The sequence below is a fragment of the Eurosta solidaginis genome, chromosome 2, assembly GCF_040869045.1.
Source record: "Eurosta solidaginis isolate ZX-2024a chromosome 2, ASM4086904v1, whole genome shotgun sequence".
Classification (NCBI taxonomy): Eukaryota; Metazoa; Arthropoda; class Insecta; order Diptera; family Tephritidae; genus Eurosta; species Eurosta solidaginis.
The window spans coordinates 19,214,788-19,238,613 of NC_090320.1; the positions used below are offsets into that span (position 1 = coordinate 19,214,788).

The window sequence follows — 23,826 nt, forward strand, 5'->3', positions numbered from 1 at the left end:
GCCATAACTCGAAGAAAAATTAACATATCGTAATGAAATTGTGTACACATATTTTCCTTATAGCAGAAAATATTTCTAGTAAAAATGGCCGAGATCGGTTAAAGACCACGGCTACTTAGATATAAAACAAGTTGAAAAGGGTCGTAGACTAGAATAATAAGCTATAATTATATATTTATTTATTTATTACGACTCTAAGAGCTTAGTTCAAAACATAAAAATATGATTGCATTAATTAACATGTGTACTTAATCTAAATTTTAAATTAAAGAAAAAATTTTAATTATGACACATGTATCACTAATGCATTTAAATCTCAACGACTATATCATTTAATCGGCCTAGATTTGGTGTAGTCATACAACCGGCTGCTAAATAAGTTTCTATCACAATTTTTTATATATTCAGGTAGTTCGTTGAAGTATTTCAACCCTTTGTAAAAAGACTATTTTGTTCCGATTCTGTTTTATAATTTGGCAATTTAAAATTATTTCTCTGCCTTGTATTTAAATCATGGACCTCGTAATTAAATGTAATACCTGTTCTGAGATACTCTGGCAAAATTCCGTGCTTTATATTATAAATAAGTTTCATTGTGTTAAAGAATATTTGTTGTTTAACGCTCATCCAATTTAAAGTTAGAAGCATGTCTTTTATAGGAGTATCATAACGTTTGCTTAAAATAAAGCGCATTGCTTTATTTTGCATTTTTTGCAACTTATCAATTTGCGAATCTTTCATAATAAAAAATATTGTTGAGCAATAAATAAAGTAAGGCTCAACTATGGATCTATAAACCTTTACTTTGTAATAATTACTTAAGTTTTTACAAGTTCTTTGAATAAACCATAATTTTTTTGCTATTTTACTTACTAAATAGTCAACAGGGGCATCAAATTTTAATTTGCAATCAATCTGAACACCCAAATATTTAATCGTATTTACTTTTTCTATTTCAATATTATTTATAGTAATAGTTTCAAAATTAACAATTTTTTTTCTTGAAATAAGCATGTATTTAGTTTTTTCTATATTAATTTTAAGTCTGTTTGTACACAGCCAGATATAAAGTGCGTTTAAGTCACTTTGTAACTTTATTCTTATATCATTTTCATTTTTGCCATTTATAGAAATTAGAGCATCATCAGCGAAAAATTTTATGGAGCTGAATTTCAAAACAGAATTTATATCATTAATATAAATGTTGAATAAAATTGGTGCAAGAACAGAGCCTTGGGGTAGGCCAATCTTAACATCCACTTCGTCTGATATTATCGATTAATTTAGCAAACAATTTTTTTTGAATCAATGATATTTCACTTATCAAGTTTTATTGTAAGAGGAAATGGGGAGAAATTTTTTAAACGGGCGGTGCCACGTGTTATGTAGAAAAATAATTTATCTGAAATGAAATGTACAATCGAAGCTCACGCTGAGTATATAATGTTCGGTTACACCCGAACTTAGACACATTTACTTGTTTGTTTTCGTTTTTTCTTAAATAATTCGATTAAATCACCTTTAATCTTTTTTATTTTACACATTTCGTTGCCGTTTTTGTCTTTTAATATTTCTTAGAATGGGCTACATCGATTTCAAACTAACCAATCCCAACTGAAAAGGATTAAAGGGCATTAATTAAGTCCAAATGTAAACAAAAGAGATCACTCGCATATAACCAGAAGAGAAAAGTGAATACCAGATACATAAAGAGAAATAAATAAGCGGTTGTTCGGGAAGGCTGTTCGTGAAAAGTCTAGACCTTACCAGCGCAAGCTGAGGAATAAGGAATCAGTTTGATTAGAAACGCTATAATTGAAGAACGCTTGTAATGTAATTGTACTACTGCCACAGTAGAACTGCAAATAAAGAAAATTTTGCCACACTCAATATTTGAGTTATTTATTGGACAGTTCAGCGATTCAAACGCTAATAGAAGCGCCATAATAATCATCAATTTCCTAAAAATCGTTACAATATTTTTTCTTGCGTTTTCGATATTGCTCGCCTTCAGCTGAAAATTGCTGCAGGTTTCTTTCTGTTATTGCCTGTTCGTTTTTATACCCAGCTGTACTTGTTAATTTTATTTAGAAATAAAATTTTTTTTTGGTGTGTCCCAAACGCATTGCGAATGGCGAATGGCGTTGTGCCACCTGTCGATGGAATTATCTCTTTGGACTTCACCCCAATTTGGTGATATTATACATACTCCATATCTCGATTAGATATAACGCCTTCCTCCAACGTTGGTGTGTTCCAGGAAGTGGCAATCCAATACATGTTAACTCGAAATAACTCAATAAGTTTTGTATTGCGAAATTATATTCATTTTCTTCGCTATCAATATGAAATTCTCTGGAAGAAATGCAAGAGCTACTAAATATTTCAATTTATTCGCGCAAATTGCACAATTTTAAAACTTTTTTGCAGCACTAATGTTTGGATATGTCTCCGGACATTTTTAGTTAATTGGAAAACCAACCATGAACAAATGCTTCGGGAAAACTAGACGGCTGAAAAAAGTTGCAGAAGTCAAAATTCAGAAAGTAATCAGACGACAAAAAACATTGCATTTTGCGCGACAAGAAATATAAATAAATTTTAAATGCTTGTGAAAGTATGCAAAACTTAAGTGAAATAATCGTACAAAAATCTAAAATAGAATATTTTTAAGAGCCCTAGTGCATACCCCAAAATCAAAGAACTCTAAACGTTTGCAAGGCGCGTCATCAGAAAACTGTTGGCTTGAAATCCGAGCTTGTTTTTTCTTTTGGAGGGTGTTTTGACGGGTTCCAAGCCCAGCACACAACTCTCTCAGCGGGAATGATAATATTACTATACACGTTTGTAAAGCGAGCCGCTTGATCAAAGGCCGACACCCACTTGCAGTCGCACCTTTTGTTGGTCGGACTATGCCGATAAAATCCCCCAGTTAGCCCTTAAACCCATTATGTGGGTTGTCGCCTCCTAATATTAGCTCACTATTAAACGTGTGTTCAGTGACCTCTCAGAGGATACTTGGCGCCAAGTGGCCTGTAGAAATGAGCTGTCTGAACCGCATGTAAAAGAATTGCTTTGGCCATTCCCTGATGAATGGTAGCCAAAAGCTTTCGTGAACTTCCACACACCGCACAAAGAAAGACACATCTTCACTCTCACTCACTACTGCGGTATGGGAGCGGGTGTCTTCTGTGAACAACTTAAGGTGTCGCTGTCAGTCCGTCATTCTAATTTCTTTTTCCAAGCGGAAGTTCTGGGTATAGAAAGGTTGTGTACGCTCCTGTCATAGAAGTCGGTAGGAGGGTGTGAGGTGTGCTTTTACGCGGCGCTCCTGGTGCTTAACTCACAAATCACTTCATCTAACGCCTTCAGCAGCTGCAAGAGGTCGCCTCAAGATGCAGCTAACTTCGCAAACATAACCCTGGTCACAGGAACATCAATCGCAACTAACTTGCAAGATGAACTTGCAGGTGAACTTGCAAGGGCAGGGACACTGCCTGAAAGCGGTCGAGATGCATCATTTACTTACATCAATCAAAACAAACATACATATCAGATTCAAGGAGCTGCTAACTCTGCAGACTCCACTGAAGACTCCACTCCACTCTGCAACTGAGACTCCTCCGGCAACTGCAAGATAACTAAGAGAATCGGGTCAAATTACAAACGAAAACCTGGCCAAATTACTTACTTACTTAACTGGCGCTTCACCGTTTAAACGATTATAAACGTCCAATAAGGCGCGCCAGTCGCTTCTTAGCTCTCCAAACTGGCACCAATTGGTCACTCCAAAGGAGTTTAAATCATTTTTCGCCTGGTATTTTTAGCACAGTGGGGGCCATCCTCTACCTCTCTTCCATAGGCGGGCTCCGATAGAAACACTTTCTTAGCCGGACGTTATCCTTCATTCGCATAACATGACCTAGCCAGCGTAGCCGCTGCATTTTAATTCACTGGACTTGATGTCTGCGTAAAGCTCGTACAGGCCATAAATCTTTCGAAGAACTTTTCTTTCTAGCACTCCCATAGCCGCTTCATCTGATGCTGTCATGGTCCATGCTTCTGCACCACATAACAGGACGGGTAAGATAAGTGACTTGTAGATAATGATTTCTGTTTGCCTACCTAGCCCAAAGTAGCATTTATTGGAGAGTGATTCTTCGCAGGATTTCAGAGCTTATGTTGTTGTTAGTGTTAATGCTGGTTCCCAAATAAACGAAGTCTATTACTATTTCGAAATTATTGCTGCCAACAGTAGTGTGGTTGCAAAACGCATGTTAGCTGGCATTACTCAATGACAGCAGGTACTTCGTTTTGTCCTGATTCACTATCAAACCCATCTTTATAGCTTCTTTTTCCAGTTTGGAGTAAGCGGAACTAACGGTACTGGTGTTCATGCCGCTGATATCTGTATAATCAGCATACGCCATCAACACGACCTTGTACATAGGTCAAAAAAGAAATGTTTAGGATCACTACCACAATTGCGAGACACTGGCCGCTTGGTCTGCAAGCTGACAGAGAGCATTTGCTGATTTCCAATAAATTTAAATGTTAAAAAAGAGGATACAGGGTTTAATATAATGAACTGAATTTAAGAATTGACGGCTCACGATTTTTCGGCCTTTCTTGTTTACGGCAAAAGTAAAACTCAACTCTCTCGCTTCTTGTTCGTCTCTCTTCGCTGCCACCAGTTATCCTAGTATTACCGGTGCCAGGCCCATTAAAAAAAAATTAGAGTCTTAATATCTGTCCACACATCAAACTGTATCATTCTAGATGAATTATTTACTAAATAATCAGGTTTTATGTGTTTTCAAAAATTTTATATATGTAAAAAGTGGGCGTGGGTACCATCCGATTTCCCTAACTCTTAATAGCGATGGGAGACGAGCGCCAAGGAAGCCATATACCAAATTTCACTATTTTATTCTCAATATTTACTCAAGTCATCGTGTGCAAATGGACGGACAGATGGACGGACATTGCTAAATTAATTCCTTTTTTATCCTCGGCATTTTGATATATGGAAGTTTATATTTATCTCGATTCGTCTATGTCCGTTATATTACCGTCTTTAGCTTTAACTTAAATTTAGAGGTACTTTTGTTTTTTTCAAATTCTTAAAATCTTATTTTTATTTACACGTGTCAAAACAGATAAAACTAATTAAGTGTACCAATTGTACTTTTCATTAAAAACACTTTCATTGTACACGTGCCAACTCAATAACACACTTTGCAAATACATATGGGCAAGTCCTTGGTAACGGGCGCCAACGCATTTCAACCTGCATAAAAGAAAACATGAGCAGTGGACTGAGCGGATATTGCAATATTTGAACCAACAATTGCGCGTACCTCAAAAATGTAAGTACATATATGATGAAGTTCGGTCGCGACAAAAAATAGAAGCAGTTTTTTAATTCTTGTGAAAGTATGCAAAACTTAACGAAGCGAAGGAAAGAACAGAAGGTGAAATAAAGACTTAACGCTCGTATATTTTCGAAATCTGAAATATCTTTACACTTTATGATATTGAAAATATATTCTTTGCGAGACAGCTAGTTTTAGGTCTAGTAGAGTAAACAAAATCTGCATACCTGGAACTTCGAATACGCCCTCAAAGTCCGGGCTAAGAGCCCAAAACCCCTTTTCGTAAGCGGAGACGTATACTGGTATATAACTTCCCTCTATTTATTCTTCGGCAAATTTTTAGGCCATTAATAGAGCACGTTCCTGTGTTTCTAACGATGTGCAAATGTTAGTTTTATAGATGAAATAGAACAAAAGTACAAAATCAATCAAAACTTTAAAGGGGCCATATATAATTTTGCGTTCAAAAACTCACGAATATAATAAATCCATTGTAATTTGGAAAAGATATTCCCATTTAACTATTTCTAGTTGACAAATATATATACGTATATTTTTTTAAGCAGATAAGATTCACAAGAAACAAAAATCTAAACAAAAATTCCGTGCGAGTTTTTTGCCTTCTCACATTCCTCGTATTCTAAATAAATATTCCTTGTGAGTTATTTTACGTCTCCCTTTCATCCTATTCTGAACAATGTTCGAAAAAGCGGAAACCGGTTATGGGAGAAAAGTAGGTATTATGAGTGAGAGGGAGATTTCTCTGTCATTTCTTAGGAGTTTTTCACTTGTTAAATTAAAGGAAATGCATCAAAATAGTTAAAGAAAATTGGTTCTTTTAAGAAAGAACACTTATTTGTAAAAATGTCTGCTAAAATATGTACATTGTACTACAATATTCTTTATTTTAAGTCGAAAAGTGTATCATAAGCAATGGAAGAGCTATTAGTATATTTGATGCAGCCATCCAGAAATTGCGCAAGGATTTTTTAAGAAGGCTTAAATAGATTTTGGCATATGACGAAAGACGAATTCAATTCGACTTGGTCACCAGAAAATTGCTTTGCTGAATGGAAGCAGGCAACTCCGACGGATTTGTATTATCCCGCCGTCTTCTTATGCTCCTCTGTTGATGTTGCTGTGGCACCAATTCATTCCCCATTTCAGTGAATATCACATGAAATGCAATACTGAGCATTGTTTATATTTTATTTCTTAATTTCAAACAAATTTGCAACAATAATTAAACTTTTGAATTGTTTAAACAAATTTCAAATGACAAAACAGCTGACTTCGAAAATTCGAAATTCCTATTCCCCAATAATTTTCTCCCTAGGAGAAAATAATTGGAGGAATTTTTCCGCAGGAATAAAAAACTCCGCGAGAACAAAATTCCGAAGGAATATTTAGAATCGGGCTGAATATAATTTGTACTGCTTTCTTTTGTTGTTTTCATATGAAATTGTTGAATACAGCAATAAAACCTACATTAATCTTTAAAATTCATATCTTGTTGAAATCAGAACTGATTTTAGATTTTCCTCAGATAATCTCTTGTATATATAAATTAAAAAAAGATACAACAATTTAAATTTTCGTTATATTTTGTAAGATTTCTCTCACATCTCCAAGGATCAATTGACGGTTAATACACTGCTGAAAGCCCAAACTGCCCTCTGTATGACAACATATAAGTTTTGTTCGTTGGCTAAACAGACATACAGTTATATATATATTTATATTTATTTATTTATTACGACTCTAAGAGCCTAGCTCAAAACATAAAAATAAGATTGCATTAATTAACATGTGTACTTAATCTAAATTTTTAAATTAAAGAAAAAATTTTAATTATGACACATGTATTACTAATGCATTTAAATCTCAACGACTATATCATTTAATCGGCCTAGATTTGGTGTAGTCATACAACCGGCTGCTAAATAAGTTTCTATCACAATTTTTTATATATTCAGGTAGTTCGTTGAAGTATTTCAACCCTTTGTAAAAAAGACTATTTTGTTCCGATTCTGTTTTATAATTTGGCAATTTAAAATTATTTCTCTGCCTTGTATTTATATCATGGACCTCGTAATTAAATGTAATACCTGTTCTGAGATACTCTGGCAAAATTCCGTGCTTTACATTATAAATAAATTTCATTGTGTTAAAGAATATTTGTTGTTTAACGCTCATCCAATTTAAACTTAGAAGCATGTCTTTTATAGGAATATCATAACGTTTGCTTAAAATAAAGCGCATTGCTTTATTTTGCATTTTTTGCAACTTATCAATTTGCGAATCTTTCATAATAAAAAATATTGTTGAGCAATAAATAGCTCAACTATAGATCTATAAAACTTTACTTTGTAATAATTACTTAAGTTTTTACAAGTTCTTTGAGTAAACCATAATTTTTTTGCTATTTTACTTACTAAATGGTCAACATGGACATCAAATTTTAATTTGCAATTAATCTGAACACCCAAATATTTAATCGTATTTACTTTTTCTATTTCAATATTATTTATAGTAATAGTTTCAAAATTAGCAATGTTTTTTCTTGAAATAAGCATGTATTTAGTTTTTTCTATATTAATTTTAAGTCTGTTTGTACACAGCCAGATATAAAGTGCGTTTAAGTCACTTTGTAACTTGATGCTTATATCATTTTCATTTTTGCCATTTATAGAAATTAGAGCATCATCAGCGAAAAGTTTTATGGAGCTGAATTTCAAAACAGAATTTATATCATTAATATAAATGTTGAATAAAATTGGTGCAAGAACAGAGCCTTGGGGTAGGCCAATCTTAACATCCACTTCGTCTGATATTATCGATTAATTTAGCAAACAATTTTTTTTTGAATCAATGATATTTCACTTATCAAGTTTTATTGTAAGAGGAAATGGGAAGAATTTTTTTAAACGGGCGGTGCCACGTGTTATGTAGAAAAAAGATTTATCTGAAATGAAATGTACAATCGAAGCTCACGCTGAGTATATAATGTTCGGTTACACCCGAATTTAGACACATTTACTTGTTTATTTTCGTTCTTTCTTAAATAATTCGATTAAATCACCTTTAATCTTTTTTATTTTACACATTTCGTTGCCGTTTTTGTCTTTAATATTTCTTAGAATGGGCTACATAGATTTCAAACTAACCAATCCCAACTGAAAAGGATTAAAGGGCATTAATTAAGTCCAAATGTAAACAAAAGAGATCACTCGCATATAACCAGAAGAGAAAAGTGAATACCAGATACATAAAGAGAAATAAATAAGCGGTTGTTCGGGAAGGCTGTTCGTGAAAAGTCTAGACCTTACCAGCGCAAGCTGAGGAATAAGGAATCAGTTTGATTAGAAACGCTATAATTGAAGAACGCTTGTAATGTAATTGTACAACTGCCACAGTAGAACTGCAAATAAAGAAAATTTTGCCACACTCAATATTTGAGTTATTTATTGGACAGTTCAGCGATTCGAACGCTAATAGAAGTGCCATAATAATCATCAATTTCCTAAAAATCGTTACAATATTTTTTCTTGCGTTTTCGATATTGCTCGCCTTCAGCTGAAAATTGCTGCAGATTTCTTTCTGTTATTGCCTGTTCGTTTTTATACCCAGCTGTACTTGTTAATTTTATTTAGAAATTAAATTTTTTTGGGTGTGTCCCAAACGCATTGCGAATGGCGAATGGCGTTGTGCCACCTTTCGATGGAATTATCTCTTTGGACTTCACCCCAATTTGGTGATATTATACATACTCCATATATCGATTAGATATAACGCCTTCCTCCAACGTTGGTGTGTTCCAGGAAGTGGCAATCCAATACATGTTAACTCGAAATAACTCAATAAGTTTTGTATTGCGAAATTATATTCATTTTCTTCGCTATCGATATGAAATTCTCTGGAAGAAATGCAAGAGCTACTAAATATTTCAATTTATTCGCGCAAATTGCACAATTTTAAAACTTTTTTGCAGCACTAATGTTTGGATATGTCTCCGGACATTTTTGTTTAAGTGGAAAAACAACCATGAACAAATGCTTCGGGAAAACTAGACGGCTGAAAAAAGTTTTAGGGGTCAAAATTCAGAATGTAATCAGACGACAAAAAACATTGCATTTTGCGCTACAAGAAATATAAATAATTTTTAAATGTTTGCGAAAGTATGCAAAACTTAAGTGAAATAATCGTACAAAAATCTAAAATAGAATATTTTTAGGAGCCCTAGTGCATACCCCAAAATCAAAGAACTCTAAACGTTTGCAAGGCGCGTCATCAGAAAACTGTTGGCTTATAATCCGAGGCTTGTTTTTTCTTTTGGAGCGTGTTTTGACGGGTTCCAAGCCCAGCACACAACTCTCTCAGCGGGAATGATAATATTACTATACCCGCTTGTAAAGCGAGCCGCTTCATCATAGGCCGACACCCACTTGCAGTCGCACCTTTTGTTTGTCGGACTATGCCGATAAAATCCCCCAACTAGCCCTTAAACCCAATATGTGGGTTGTCGCCTCCTCACATTAGCTCACTACTAAACGTGTGTTCAGTGACCTCTCAGAGGATACTTGGCGCCAAGTGGCCTGTAGAAGTGAGCTGTTTGAACCGCATGTAAAAGAATTGCTTTGGCTATTCCCTGATGAATGGTAGCCAAAAGCTTTCGTGAACTTCCACACACGGCACAAAGAAAGACACATCTTCACTCTCACTCACTACTGCGGTATGGGAGCGGGTATCTTCTGTGAACAACTTAAGGTGTCGCTGTCAGTCCGTCATTCTAATTTCTTCTTCCAAGCGGAAGTTCTGGGTATAGAAAGGTTGTGTACGCTCTTGTCATAGAAGTCGGTAGGAGGGTGTGAGGTGTGCTTTTACGCGGCGCTCATGGTGCTTAACTCACAAATCACTTCATCTAACGCCGTCAGCAGCTGCAAGAGGTCGCCTCAAGATGCAGCTAACTTCGCAAACATAACCCTCGTCACAGGAACATCGATCGCAACGAACTTGCAAGATGAACTTGCAATGAACTGCAAGGGCAGGGAGACTGCCTGAAACCGGTCGAGATGCATCATTTACTTACATCAATCAAAACAAACATACATATCAGATTCAAGGATCTGCTAACTCTGCAGACTCCACTCCAGACTCCACTCCACTCTGCAACTGAGACTCCTCCGGCAACTGCACGATAAATAAGAGAATTGGGTCAAATTACAAACGAGAACCTGGCCAAATTACTTACTTACTTAACTGGCGCTTCACCGTTTAAACGATTATGAACGTCCAATAAGGCGCGCCAGTCGCTTCTTCGCTCTCCAAACTGGCGCCAATTGGTCACTCCAAAGGAGTTTAAATCATTTTCCGCCTGGTCTTTTTAGCACAGTGGGGGCCATCCTCTTCCTCTCTTCCATAGGCGGGCTCCGATAGAAACACTTTCTTAGCCGGACGTCATCCTTCATTCGCATAACATGACCTAGCCAACGTAGCCGCTGCATTTTAGTTCACTGGACTATGATGATGTCTGCGTAAAGTCGTACAGGCCATAAATCTTTCGAAGAGCTTTTCTTTCTAGCACTCCCAGAGCCGCTTCATCTGATGCTGTCATGGTCCATGCTTCTGCACCGCATAACAGGACGGGTACGATAAGTGACTTGTAGATAATGATTTCCGTTTGCCTACCTAGCCCAAAGTAGCATTTATTGGAGAGTGATTCTTCGCAGGATTTCAGAGCTGATGTTGTTGTTAGTGTTAATGCTAGTTCCCAAATAAACGAAGTCTATTAATATTTCGAAATTATTGCTGCCAACAGTAGTGTGGGTGCAAAACGCATGTTAGCTGGCTTTGCTCAATGACAGCAGGTACTTCGTTTTGTCCTCATTCACTATCAAACCCATCTTTATAGCTTCTTTTTCCAGTTTGGAGTAAGCGGAACTAACGGTACGGGTGTTCATGCCGATGATATCTATATAATCAGCATACGCCATCAACACGACCTTGTACATAGGTCAAAAAAGAAATGTTTAGGATCACTACCACAATTGCGAGACACTGGCCGCTTGGTCTGCAAGCTGACAGAGAGCATTTGCTGATTTCCAATAAATTTAAATGTTAAAAAAGAGGATACAGGGTTTAATATAATGAACTGAATTTAAGAATTGACGGCTCATGATTTTTCGGCCTTTCTTGTTTACGGCAAAAGTAAAACTCAACTCTCTCGCTTCTTGTTCGTCTCTCTTCGCTGCCACCAGTTATCCTCGTATTACCGGTGACAGGCCCATTAAAAAAAAAATTAGAGTCTTAATATCTGTCCACACATCAAATTTTATCATTCTAGATGAATTATTTACTAAATAATCAGGTTTTATGTGTTTTCAAAAATTTTATATATGTAAAAAGTGGGCGTGGGTACCATCCGATTTCCCTAACTCTTAATATCTCCATATACCAAATTTCACTATTTTATTCTCAATATTTACTCAAGTTATCGTGTGCAAATGGACGGACAGATGGACGGACATGACTAAATCAATTCCTTTTTTATCCTCGGCATTTTGATATATGGAAGTCTATATTTATCTCGATTCGTTTATGCCCGTTATGTTACCGTCTTTAGCTTTAACTTAAATTTAGAGGTACTTTTGTTTTTTTCAAATTCTTAAAATCTTATTTTTTATTTACACGTGTCAAAACAGATAAAACTAATTAAGTGTACCAATTGTACTTTTCATTAAAAACACTTTCATTGTACACGTGCCAACTCAATAACACACTTTGCAAATACATATGGGCAAGTCCTTGGTAACGGGCGCCAACGCATTTCAACCTGCATAAAAGAAAACATGAGCAGTGGACTGAGCGGATATTGCAATACTTGAACCAACAATTGCGCGTACCTCAAAAATGTAAGTACATATATGATGAAGTTCGGACGCGACAAAAAATAGAAGCAGTTTTTTAATTCTTGTGAAAGTATGCAAAACTTAACGAAGCGAAGGAAAGAACAGAAGGTGAAATAAAGACTTAACGCTCGTATATTTTCGAAATCTGAAATATTTTTACACTTTATGATATTGAAAATATATTCTTTGCGAGACAGCTAGTTTTAGGTCTAGTAGAGTAAACAAAATCTGCATACCTGGAACTTCGAATACGCCCTCAAAGTCCGGACTAAGAGCCCAAAACCCCTTTTCGTAAGCGGAGACGTATACTGGTATATAACTTCCCTCTATTTATTCTTCGACAAATTTTTAGGCCATTAAAAGAGGGGACGTTCTTGTGTTTCTAACGATGTGCAAATGTTAGTTTTATAGATGAAATAGAACAAAAGTACAAAATCAATCAAAACTTTAAAGGGGCCATATATAATTTTGCGTTCAAAAACTCACGAATGTAATAAATCCATTGTAATTTGGAAAAGATATTCCCATTTAACTATTTCTAGTTGACAAACATATATACGTATATTTTTTTAAGCAGATAAGATTCACAAGAAACAAAAATCTAAACAAAAATTCCGTGCGAGTTTTTTGCCTTCTCACATTCCTCGTATTCTAAATAAATATTCCTTGTGAGTTATTTCACGTCTCCCTTTCATCCTATTCTGAACAATGTTCGAAAAAGCGGAAACCGGCTATGGGAGAAAAGTAGGTATTATGAGTGAGAGGGAGATTTCTCTGTCATTTCTTAGGAGTTTTTCACTTGTTAAATTAAAGGAAATGCATCAAAATAGTTAAAGAAAGTTGGTTCTTTTAAGAAAGAACACTTATTTGTAAAAATGTCTGCTAAAATATGTACATTGTACTACAATATTCTTTATTTTAAGTCGAAAAGTGTATCATAAGCAATGGAAGAGCTATTAGTATATTTGATGCAGCCATCCAGAAATTGCGCAAGGATTTTTTAAGAAGGCTTAAATAGATTTTGGCATATGACGAAAGACGAATTCAATTCGATGGTCACCAGAAAATTGCTTTGCTGAATGGAAGCAGGCAACTCCGATTGATTTGTATTATCCCGCCGTCTTCTTATGCTCCTCTGTTGATGTTGCTATGGCACCAATTCATTCCCCATTTCAGTGAATACCACATGAAATGCAATACTGAGCATTGTTTATATTTTATTTCTTAATTTCAAACAAATTTGCAACAATAATTAAACTTTTGAATTTTTTAAACAAATTTTAATTGACAAAACAGCTGACTTCGAAAATTCGAAATTCCTATTCCCCAATAATTTTCTCCCTAGGAGAAAATAATTGGAGGAATTTTTCCGCAGGAATAAAAAACTCCGCGAGAACAAAACTCCGAGGGAATATTTAGAATCGGGCTGAATATAATTTGTACTGCTTTCTTTTGTTGTTTTCATATGAAATTGTTGAATACAGCAATAAAACCTACATTAATCTTTAAAATTCATATCTTGTTGAAATCAGAACTGATTTTAGATTTTCCTCAGATAATCTCTTGTATATATAAATTAAAAAAAGATACAACAATTTAAATTTTCGTTATATTTTGTAAGATTTCTCTCACATCTCCAAGGAGCAATTGACGGTTAATACACTGCTGAGAGCCCAAACTGCCCTCTTTTTGACAACATATAAGTTTTGTTCGTTGGCTAAACAGACATACAGTTATATATATATTTATATTTATTTATTTATTACGACTCTAAGAGCCTAGTTCAAAACATAAAAATATGATTGCATTAATTAACATGTGTACTTAATCTAAATTTTTAAATTAAAGAAAAAATTTTAATTATGACACATGTATTACTAATGCATTTAAATCTCAACGACTATATCATTTAATCGGCCTAGATTTGGTGTAGTCATACAACCGGCTGCTAAATAAGTTTCTATCACAATTTTTTATATATTCAGGTAGTTCGTTGAAGTATTTCAACCCTTTGTAAAAAAGACTATTTTGTTCCGATTCTGTTTTATAATTTGGCAATTTAAAATTATTTCTCTGCCTTGTATTTATATCATGGACCTCGTAATTAAATGTAATACCTGTTCTGAGATACTCTGGCAAAATTCCGTGCTTTATATTATAAATAAATTTCATTGTGTTAAAGAATATTTGTTGTTTAACGCTCATCCAATTTAAACTTAGAAGCATGTCTTTTATAGGAGTATCATAACGTTTGCTTAAAATAAAGCGCATTGCTTTATTTTGCATTTTTTGCAACTTATCAATTTGCGAATCTTTCATAATAAAAAATATTGTTGAGCAATAAATAAAGTAAGGCTCAACTATGGATCAACTAATGAACATGACAAATTTTAGACACCAATCAAAAATGTTACCCGAACTTTCTGGAAAATTTTTAGTAAATGGACCTATTTAACATTTGAAAGCTTTTTGAATTTTAAGTCGACGTTTGCTTACTAGGAACTAATAAGGATAAGGGCAGAATCAATTTATAAAACCTCCGTTTTCCAAAGTTTTTTAATGCTTTTTCTTTTTGATTTCCGGTTTGTGATGTACCTTATTTGGGAATCGCCCACATATAAATAAACAAACAATTGAAAAAGTATAGTAAAATGCGTAATTTCATTTCGCTAGAATATCTATAAACACATTTGATTGGTTATATTGATAGAGCTAATTCAGCTAAACTGACTAAATCTTGTACCGCACTATTGGAGAACTGCTAGTGTAGCTTTCCTACCAAATGCGGGGAAGATCGGTCACGTGTATCCCAAAGACTATAGACCCATTAGCTTAACATCATTTCTGCTCAAAACCTTTGAGAGGCTGATAGATGTGTACATAAAGTCCAACGTGGATGAAAAGCTGCTCTTCACAACACAACATGCGCACACCAAAGGCAAGTCGGTAGACACCGCATTGCATAGGGTGGTAATAAGCATAGATAAAGCCCTGCAATATAAGGAATATGCTCTAGGAGTCTTCTCAGACATTGCCGGGGCTTTCAGTAATGTTTCTAAATGGTTTATTATGGATGGTCTTAATTACATTAAAGTATATCCAGCCTTAACAAGATGGATCCGCTGCATGTTAAATTGCAGGAACATTACATCACAATGGGGATTGTACGAGGCCACGAAATCAGTGGACAGGGGCACGCCGCATAGAGGGGTGCTACCACCTCTGCTGTGGACGCTGGTCCAACTGCTCAGAAGATTTGATGAGGGACCGGTAAAACTTACGGCTTACACAGATGACGTTGCAATTGTCATAAGTGGAAAGTGCCTTCTAACGATTAGCTCTTTGATGGATCAGTCGTTTCGGGATATTCATAACTGGGCATCCAATGTAGGGTTGAAAGTCAACGCGGAGAAGACGGGTATAGTCCCAAATTGGACCGGACCTCTGTTAGGAGGGGTGATCCTACAGGGGAAACCTTGCACAAAATATCTAGGAATCATCCTAGACAGTAAGCTGTTATTGAAGCTCAACGTGGAGGAGAGGATGAAGAAGGCGTCAACTGCACTTTATGCATGTAATAGAATGCTGGGGTGTATATGGGGCTTATCGCCCTCTCCTCCTCATTGGGGTTTGTAAGCCCTATTCTATATTATGGAGTTCTTGTTTGGTGGAAAGCCACATAAAAAACAACATACCTCACAAAATTATTGGGGGTATGCAGACTATCCAATGCTTATCATTACGGGAGCCCTGAAAACAACCCCGACGGTTGCACCGTATGCTATTCTGCATATTCCACCTGTAAACCTGTTAGCAAAGAACATAGCGTTAACAACTGCAATCAGGATCGTGGCATCGGGGCAGCTTGAACGCCGACAATACGGCCATAGTAGTATAGCGTCATCAAACACAAGACGAACATACTACCTTATTCTCTATCTGCGCTTCGAGGGGGGTCTTAAGGCCACAATGGAGACATACGTTTGGCGCAAGGGTGCTGAAATTTCGGACGAGGCGATAAATGTGTACACAGATGGTTCCAAGGTAGTGGAAGGATTAGGGTCTGCGGTATACTGTGCTGATCCGGAAATAAACAGATCCTACAGGCTGCCGGATTACTGTAGCGTTTTGCAAGCGGAAATATTAGCCGTAACCAAAGCAGTAGAAACTTTGGAAGAGAATAGCTTGAGCTGCAACCGTGTTGACTTTTATATTGACAGTCAAGCAGCAATTAAGGCACTAATCTCGCATAGCACAGCATCTAAATGCGTGTTAGAGTGTAAGCAGTACCTGGAGAGAATCGGGACAGGGAAAAGCATACATCTAGATCGGGTCCCAGGGCATATGGGAATAGATGGGAATGAAAAAGCGGATGAACTAGCTGAAAACGGCGTATCCCTGGAAGCTTGCTTCTTAGACGTCCCAATTAGACTGGGCGAGATTAAGCGAAGGTGAGGAGGTGCAGATGATCGACCAAGCAAGAAAGGCGTGGGTTCAAGCGGGGGGCTGTAAAGTGTCGAAAATTATGTGTAGGTCTTACAACCTTAGACTAACAAATTTGCTTCTATCATTAAAAATAGAGGAATGTAGACTCATGACGGGTATTCTGACTGAACACTGCCTTCTGGCGCCACACGCCTTTAAATTAGGCTTGGTCAGCAAGTGGTTTAAGCCCTAGGAAGCTTCTAGTATTTGCCAAGAGGACGGAGTTATTTTATAACTCTGGTCCTGGTTTTTGATAAGGTTTTTCGGTTTGATAATTAAAAACAAACTTCTGGTAATACTACAAACTCATTCAGTTTATGTGAGGTCCACATGGACCGGCCAGTTCAACCTAATAGGTGGACGCCATTTCAAGATATCGCCCTAAAGGTGGACCAAGTGGAATATGTGTTGTACGATATGGGTATCAAATGAAAGGTGTTAATGAGTATTTTAAAAGGGAGTGGGTCTTAGTTCTATGGGTGGACGCCTTTTCGAGATATCGCCATAAAGGTAGACCAGAGGTGACACTAGAATGTGTTTGTACGATATGGGAATCAAATGAAAGATTTTAATGAGTATTTTAAAAGGAAGTGGGCCATAGTGCTATAGGTGGACGCCTTTTCGAGATATCGCCATAAAGGTGGACCAGGGATGACTCCAGAATGTGTTTGTACGACATGGGAATCAAATGAAAGGTTTTAATGAGTATTTTAAAAAGGAGTGGGCCATAGTGCTATAGGTGGACGCCTTTTCGAGATGTCGCCATAAAGGTGGACCAGGGATGACTCTAGAATGTGTTTGTACGACATGGGAATCAAAAGAAAGGTGTTAATGAGTATTTTAAAAGGGAGTAATCCTTAGTTCCATAGGTGGACGCCGTTTCGAGATACCGCCATATAGGTGACTCTAGAATTCGTTTGTGAAATATGGGTTTCAAACGAAAGGTGTTAATGAGTATTTTAAAAGGGAGGGGACCATAAAGGTGGACCAGGGGTGACTCTGGAATGTGTTTGTATGATATGGGTGTCAAATGAAAGGTGTTAATGAGTATTTTAAAAGGGAGTGGGCCTTAGTTCTATAGGTGGACGCTTTTTCGAGATATCGCCATAAAGATGGACCAGAGGTGACACTAGAATGTGTTTGTACGATATGGGTATCAAATTAAAGGTATTAATAAGGGTTTTAAAAGGGAGTTACCCTTAGTTGTATATAGGCGTTTTCGAGATGTCGACCAAAATGTGGACCAGGGTGAACCAGAACATCATCTGTCGGGTACCGCTAATTTATTTATATATTAATACCAGGAACAGTATTCCTGCCAAAATTCCAAGGGCGTTTGATTTCGCCCTGCAGAACTTTTGTCATTTTCTTCTACTTAATATGGTAGGTGTCACACCCATTTTACAAAATTTTTTTTAAAGTTATATTTTGCGTCAATAAACCAATCCAATTACCATGTTTTATCTCTTTTTTCATATTTGGTATAGAATTATGGCATTTTTCGTAATTTTCGATATCGAAAAAGTGGGCGTGGTAATAGTCGGATCTTGGCCATTTTTTATACCAAGATAAAGTGAGTTCAGATAAGTACGTGACCTAAGTTTTGTAAAGATAAGTCGATTTTTGCTCAAGTTATCGTGTTAACGGCGGAGCGGAAGGACAGACGGACGACTGTGTATAAAAACTGGGCGTGACTTCAACCGATTTCGCCCATTTTCACAGAAAACAGTTAGCGTCATAAAATCTATGCTCCTACCAAAAGGATTGGCAGATTTTTGTTCGATTTATGGCATTAAAATTACTCCAGACGAATTAAATGAAAAAGGGCGGAGCCACGCCCATTTTGAAATTTTATTTTAGTTTTATGTTTTATTGCACCATATCATTACTGGAGTTGAATGTTGACATAATTTACTTATATACTGTAAAGATATTAAATTTTTTGTTAAAATTTGACTTTAAAACAAATTTTTTTTAAAAGTCGGCGTGTTCGTAATCCGATTTTGCTAATTCTTATTTAGCACACATACAGTTACAGGAGTAACGCTCCTGCCAAATTTCATCATGATATCTTCAACGACTGCCAAATTACAGCTTGCAAAACTTTGAAATTACCTTCTTTTAAAAATGGGTGGTGCCACGCCTATTTGCCAAAATTTTACTAATTTTCTATTCTATGTCATAAGGTCAACCCACCTACAAAGTTTCATCGCTTTAGCCGTCTTTAGTAATGAATTATCGCACTTTTTCGGTTTATCGAAAATTTCGATATCGAAAAAGTGGGCGTGGTTATGGTCCGATTTCGTTCATTTTAAATAGCGATCAGAGATGGGTGCCCAAGAAGCTACATACCAAATTTTATCAATATACCTCAAAATTCACTCAAGTTATCGTGTTTACGGACGGACGGACGGCCAGATCATTTTGATATATAGAAGTATATATCTATCTCGATTAGTTTATGCCGTTACGGATTACCGTTATACGAACAAAGTTAATATACTCTGTGAGCTCTGCTCAGCTGAGTATAAAAATGCAGTTGCAAACCACAAAGGGAAAAGACAATATATAGGGGAGTTGCGAACATACCAGACTTAACGGACAACAAAACACTGAACAGAATAATGGACAACAACAATACATGCTTTGCCTACAAGCCACACATAACACTTAATAAAATATTCACAAGAACAAAAGACAAAGTAGAGAAAGAACAACAACATAACGTCATATATGAAATTAAGTGCAATGGGAATGTTGAAGAAAAGTGCAACAAAATATACATTGGCACAACAAAGAGAGCTTTGGTTGTCGAAATCACCGAGCACAGAGCAGTTACCAAAAATGGAAAAAGCTCAACTGCGCTTTCTCAACACTTAACAAATAAACAACACTCAGCTGATTTCGAAAATGGAAAAATATTAGATGTAGAAAGAAGAGAACAAAACAAAGCTAGCACTGGAAGGCCTTCGAATACAACAAATAATCAAAAAAGCTCTCAACTTTAAGGATGATGTGGACAATATTAGTTGTGCTTACGCCACGGCGATTAATGAAGTTAAAAACTAATAAGTGTTGACAAATAATTCATTAAATAAATATGTATGTTTTAAGTAGAAATATTGTCAAATACAATTAATGTAAGTATTTTAGTAGAAAATGTTTATATTTTTGTCGATGTTATAATTATTTTATGTTTTTTGTCCAAACAAACAGACTTCCAGCAGAAGGACCAAAATAGCGCCGAAACATGTAGAGGAAAAAAGAAAAACCCTCGTTTTTTTGCTGAAACCCATCGGCCGAAAAGCTCCGCAAGATTCCCATATGTACTCCTTACTTATCCCAAGTTTTTGTGCTCTCCGTGTGCCTCAATGTCGTATCATCAGATGAGCTCACACTGGCAGTTCTACAGTGCTCGCTTTAGTCTTTTCACAGATAATACAATCAGGTGTTCAGAACGTACAATTTCTGGCGAATGCCGATGATATTTACATATATTATTGGCCTAAACTAATGCATCATAAGGTCATCATCACGCTCCATCACGGACGCAAAGAAGCAAGTGTCCACCACTCCCAGTTCTAGTTTCTGTTCCAGATTAGTTCTAGTTTCGGTTCCGATTTTAGATTTACTCTCATTGCATGTTTTTAATCCAATTTTAATTCAGTTTCAGTTTCGATTTCGGTTTGTGGTCCAGTTCCAGTTCTGATTGTGATATGCATTCGTCTTTCTATCCAGTTATTTGAATTTGGAACTGATCTTAGTTCCAGTTGTATCTTCAATTTTAGTTCAAGTTTCGAGTAGGGATCAAGTTCTCGATTCGGCTTCAGTTCGGGCCGGAGTTCCCGTCCCTCTTCCATTTTCAGCGCATAATTTAGTTCTGGTTTCGGTTTCAGTTTCAGCTTGGGTTTGTGTTTCAGTTCCCTTTTCGGTTTAGATTCGTGATCCCCTTACACTCCAGCTTACGATTGCAGCTACTATCTCAGTTACTGTTCCGATTTCAGTTCAGGTTATGACTAACATTCAAGTTCCGCTTTAGGTTAGGTTTTCCGCTCTGAGTTCCAGTATGTGGGCCTTTTATTTGGTAAATAAAAATCGGAACCAATACAGTTCCAGGTTTCAGCTCAGATCTCAGTTCCGATTTCAGTTCAGATTGCAGTTTCGGTCGCTATTCAAATTAATGTTCCGGTTTCGATGTGCGTTCCTGCTATTGTTTTCAGTTTGTGGGCCGGTGGGTAAGGTTCCGATTTTATTTAAAAATTTTGTTCATGTTCCGGTGTCTGATTTGATTTTAATACAGTTTCCAATTTTAGCTCCCGTTCCAGTCTCTGTTCCAATATCGGTTCCGATTTCCGTTCTGCTTTCCTGTTGCGGGTCAAATTTTAGTTGATTTCGGCGTCAGTTCCAATTGAAAATCTGAATTAAGTTCAGCCCAGTTTTCAGTTCCGGGTTCAATTTAAATTCTGGTTCCAGTTTCAGTGCTTAAGATTTCGGTCTTAGTTCCAATTTCGGTTTTCGTACTGGTTTCGGCTTTTAGTTTCGGAAGTTGGAGGATTTTTTTACGATTCCAATTCTAGTTCCGGATTCCGTTCAAGTTTCTGGTATCGGTTCCGATTCCGACTCCAATTTCAGTTATGTTTTCAGTACATTTTAGAGTTTTAGTTCAAGTTTGGTCTACAGTTTCGCTGGCTGTTTCAATTTCGAATCCTAATTAGTTTTTGTTTCAGTATCAGTGTAAGTTCCGGTTTCGGCTTCGAACTAAAGGTTCCGATTTGTGTTTCATTTCAAGTTCCAGTTTTGGTTTCTCACTCAGTTTCAACTTCGGTTCCCGATTCTGATATATGTTTTCGATGTCAGTTCAGGTTCTAGTGTCGGTTCCGATTCCAAATTCAGTTATATTTTAAATTCACGCTATGGTTTTAGTTCAAGTTTGGTCTTCAGTTTCACGGTCTATTTCAATTTTGAATCCTGGTTTAGCTCTTCTGGCTTGGGATTATGCGTTCCCGTTTGTGTTTCAGTTCAAGTTTCAAGTTTCGGTCACCGATTGTGATATCTCTTTTCGGTTTTGGCTTTAGTTCAGTACTTGGTTTCAGTTCTACTTCAAGTTTCGATTTCGGTGATGGGAAATTTTCTGGTTTTTCGCAGTTTGTACGATCATATTCAATAATAAGTTCGCTAGGATAAGTCCTAGAGTCATTTAGTAATAATAATAATAACAACTTAGCCAAAGTCCTCTTCCGATTTCCATCGAGCTATTTTAATTTTTACTACAAATTGTTTTATTTAACGGCAGGTTAATACGACTGTTGAGGGACGAGCACGCTTAGAAAAACGTTTTCTAAATAATCTCGATGCTTCTTTTCCCAAACTTGACCGCATTGATTGAAACACAAAGATATTAAAATGCGGTTTTCTCTCTAGAAAATAAAAACTGCACTCCTATAAGGTTAGGTTAAGGTAAATTGGCCGTGTCCATAGTGTTACCAGAATTTGTTTTACCACCAAACGGAAGAACGCCCCTCAGGTGCCCGGACTTATGTATATATGTCTACCGTCGATTCAGTGAATGTTGGACCCTCCTTTGCCAACTCATCGTCCTTTTCATTACCTTCTATCACTTTATGACGGTGAACCCAGTATAGATGTGTGGTCAAAGCCTGAATGATGTTTTCCAATGCTTCCAAAACAGTTCTTTATGAAGTACTGTGTGAGATTATCGCCGCCTGACTATCAATATATATATTGACGTGACTTACCATGCTTCCTCCAGAATTTCTCCTATATGCAACTAGAAACATTATGAATTTAAACGTACGAATTTTCTTGTGTGTGCTTTTGAATTGCTTTGACAATCAGTGTAAGTAATTAGCGAAGCAAAAGCCAAAATCTCAAGAAAATCTTGAACGCCATTTCGTTCTCTTTTTCCATGGTTAAATTTTTTAGGTGCAACACAAAATTTTCTAATTTTCATACTTTAAATAAAGCGACTAGCATACCAAAAGCATTATCCTAAAAAAAAAATAAAAAGGAACTAAAAAAATGTTAAGCATTTCCTTTATATAAATGGACAAATATTAGCAAAATATACCTCCCTGAAGTTGGCAAGACAAATTTTATGTGGAAAAAAATTAACTATTGGGCAAATTTCCGTGAATTTACCGTAATTTATCCGTGAAACAAAAAAAAAAAATTTTTCGCGGCCATATTTTAGAAAATATCTATCACTTTTCGAAAACCATGCTACATACCAGTTAGGAAAATAATTCTTGCATGTGAATTTTCCGTAGATACGTGTGGTTTTCTGAGGGTGGCACCCTGACTTCACATGAAGTTGGCATGCCACACGATATTTTATAAAATATGTATAGTCGCGGAAAATTTTTTTGTTTCACGGATAAATTACGTAAAAGTTGTCTTGCCAACTTCAGAGAGATTTCGACCTCTTATTGACCTCTTGATTTTAAACTTTTGACATAGAGATTGTAAAAATATTTATGAGAAATAATAATATAAAAGTGGAGCGCACATTACTTTGAAATGAAGCGCACATTAAAGGAAATGCTTACCTTTTTATACTCAGAGTGCTTTGCACACAGAGTATATTAACTTTGATTGCGTAACGGTTGGTTGTACAGGTATAAAGGAATCAAGATAGACATAGACTTCCATTTATCAAAATCATCAGTATCGAAAAAAAATTTGATTGAGCCATGTCCGTCCGTCCGTCCGTCTGACCGTTAACACGATAACTTGAGTAATTATCGAAATATCTTGACCAAGTTTGGTACACGTGCTTATCTGGACCCAGAATAGATTTGTATTGAAAATGTGCGAAATCGGATGATAACCACGCCCACTATTTATATATATATATAATTTTGGTAAACACGAAAAACCTGATTTTTTAGTTACTAATACACCTAGAATGTTGAAATTTGACGTGTGGACTGATAGTGAGACTCTTGATGAAAATTTGAAAAAAAAATTTAAAATGGGCGTGGCACCGCCCACTTGTGATAAAATCAATTTTACAAATATTATTAATCATAAATCAAAAA

The 23,826-nt window shown here is 36.1% G+C and overlaps 1 protein-coding gene across 21 annotated transcripts in view; it reads left to right on the forward strand.

Moving 5' to 3' along the window:
* Lar (tyrosine-protein phosphatase Lar) overlaps positions 1-23,826 on the forward strand; it is a 1,659,242-nt gene that overhangs the window by 5,128 nt on the left and 1,630,288 nt on the right. For 12 of the 21 annotated variants that reach the window (XM_067764590.1, XM_067764591.1, XM_067764583.1 and 9 more), the window contains exons 1-2: positions 19,292-19,908; positions 19,985-22,625. The gene's annotated coding sequence lies outside the window, so the exon portion shown is untranslated. Of the gene's footprint in view, positions 1-1,079; positions 2,041-2,597; positions 2,618-3,222; positions 4,084-5,159; positions 5,370-12,076; positions 12,287-19,291; positions 19,909-19,984; positions 22,626-23,826 lie in introns of those variants that run through there. The other 9 variants (XM_067764572.1, XM_067764575.1, XM_067764574.1 and 6 more) reach the window with 9 other exon arrangements.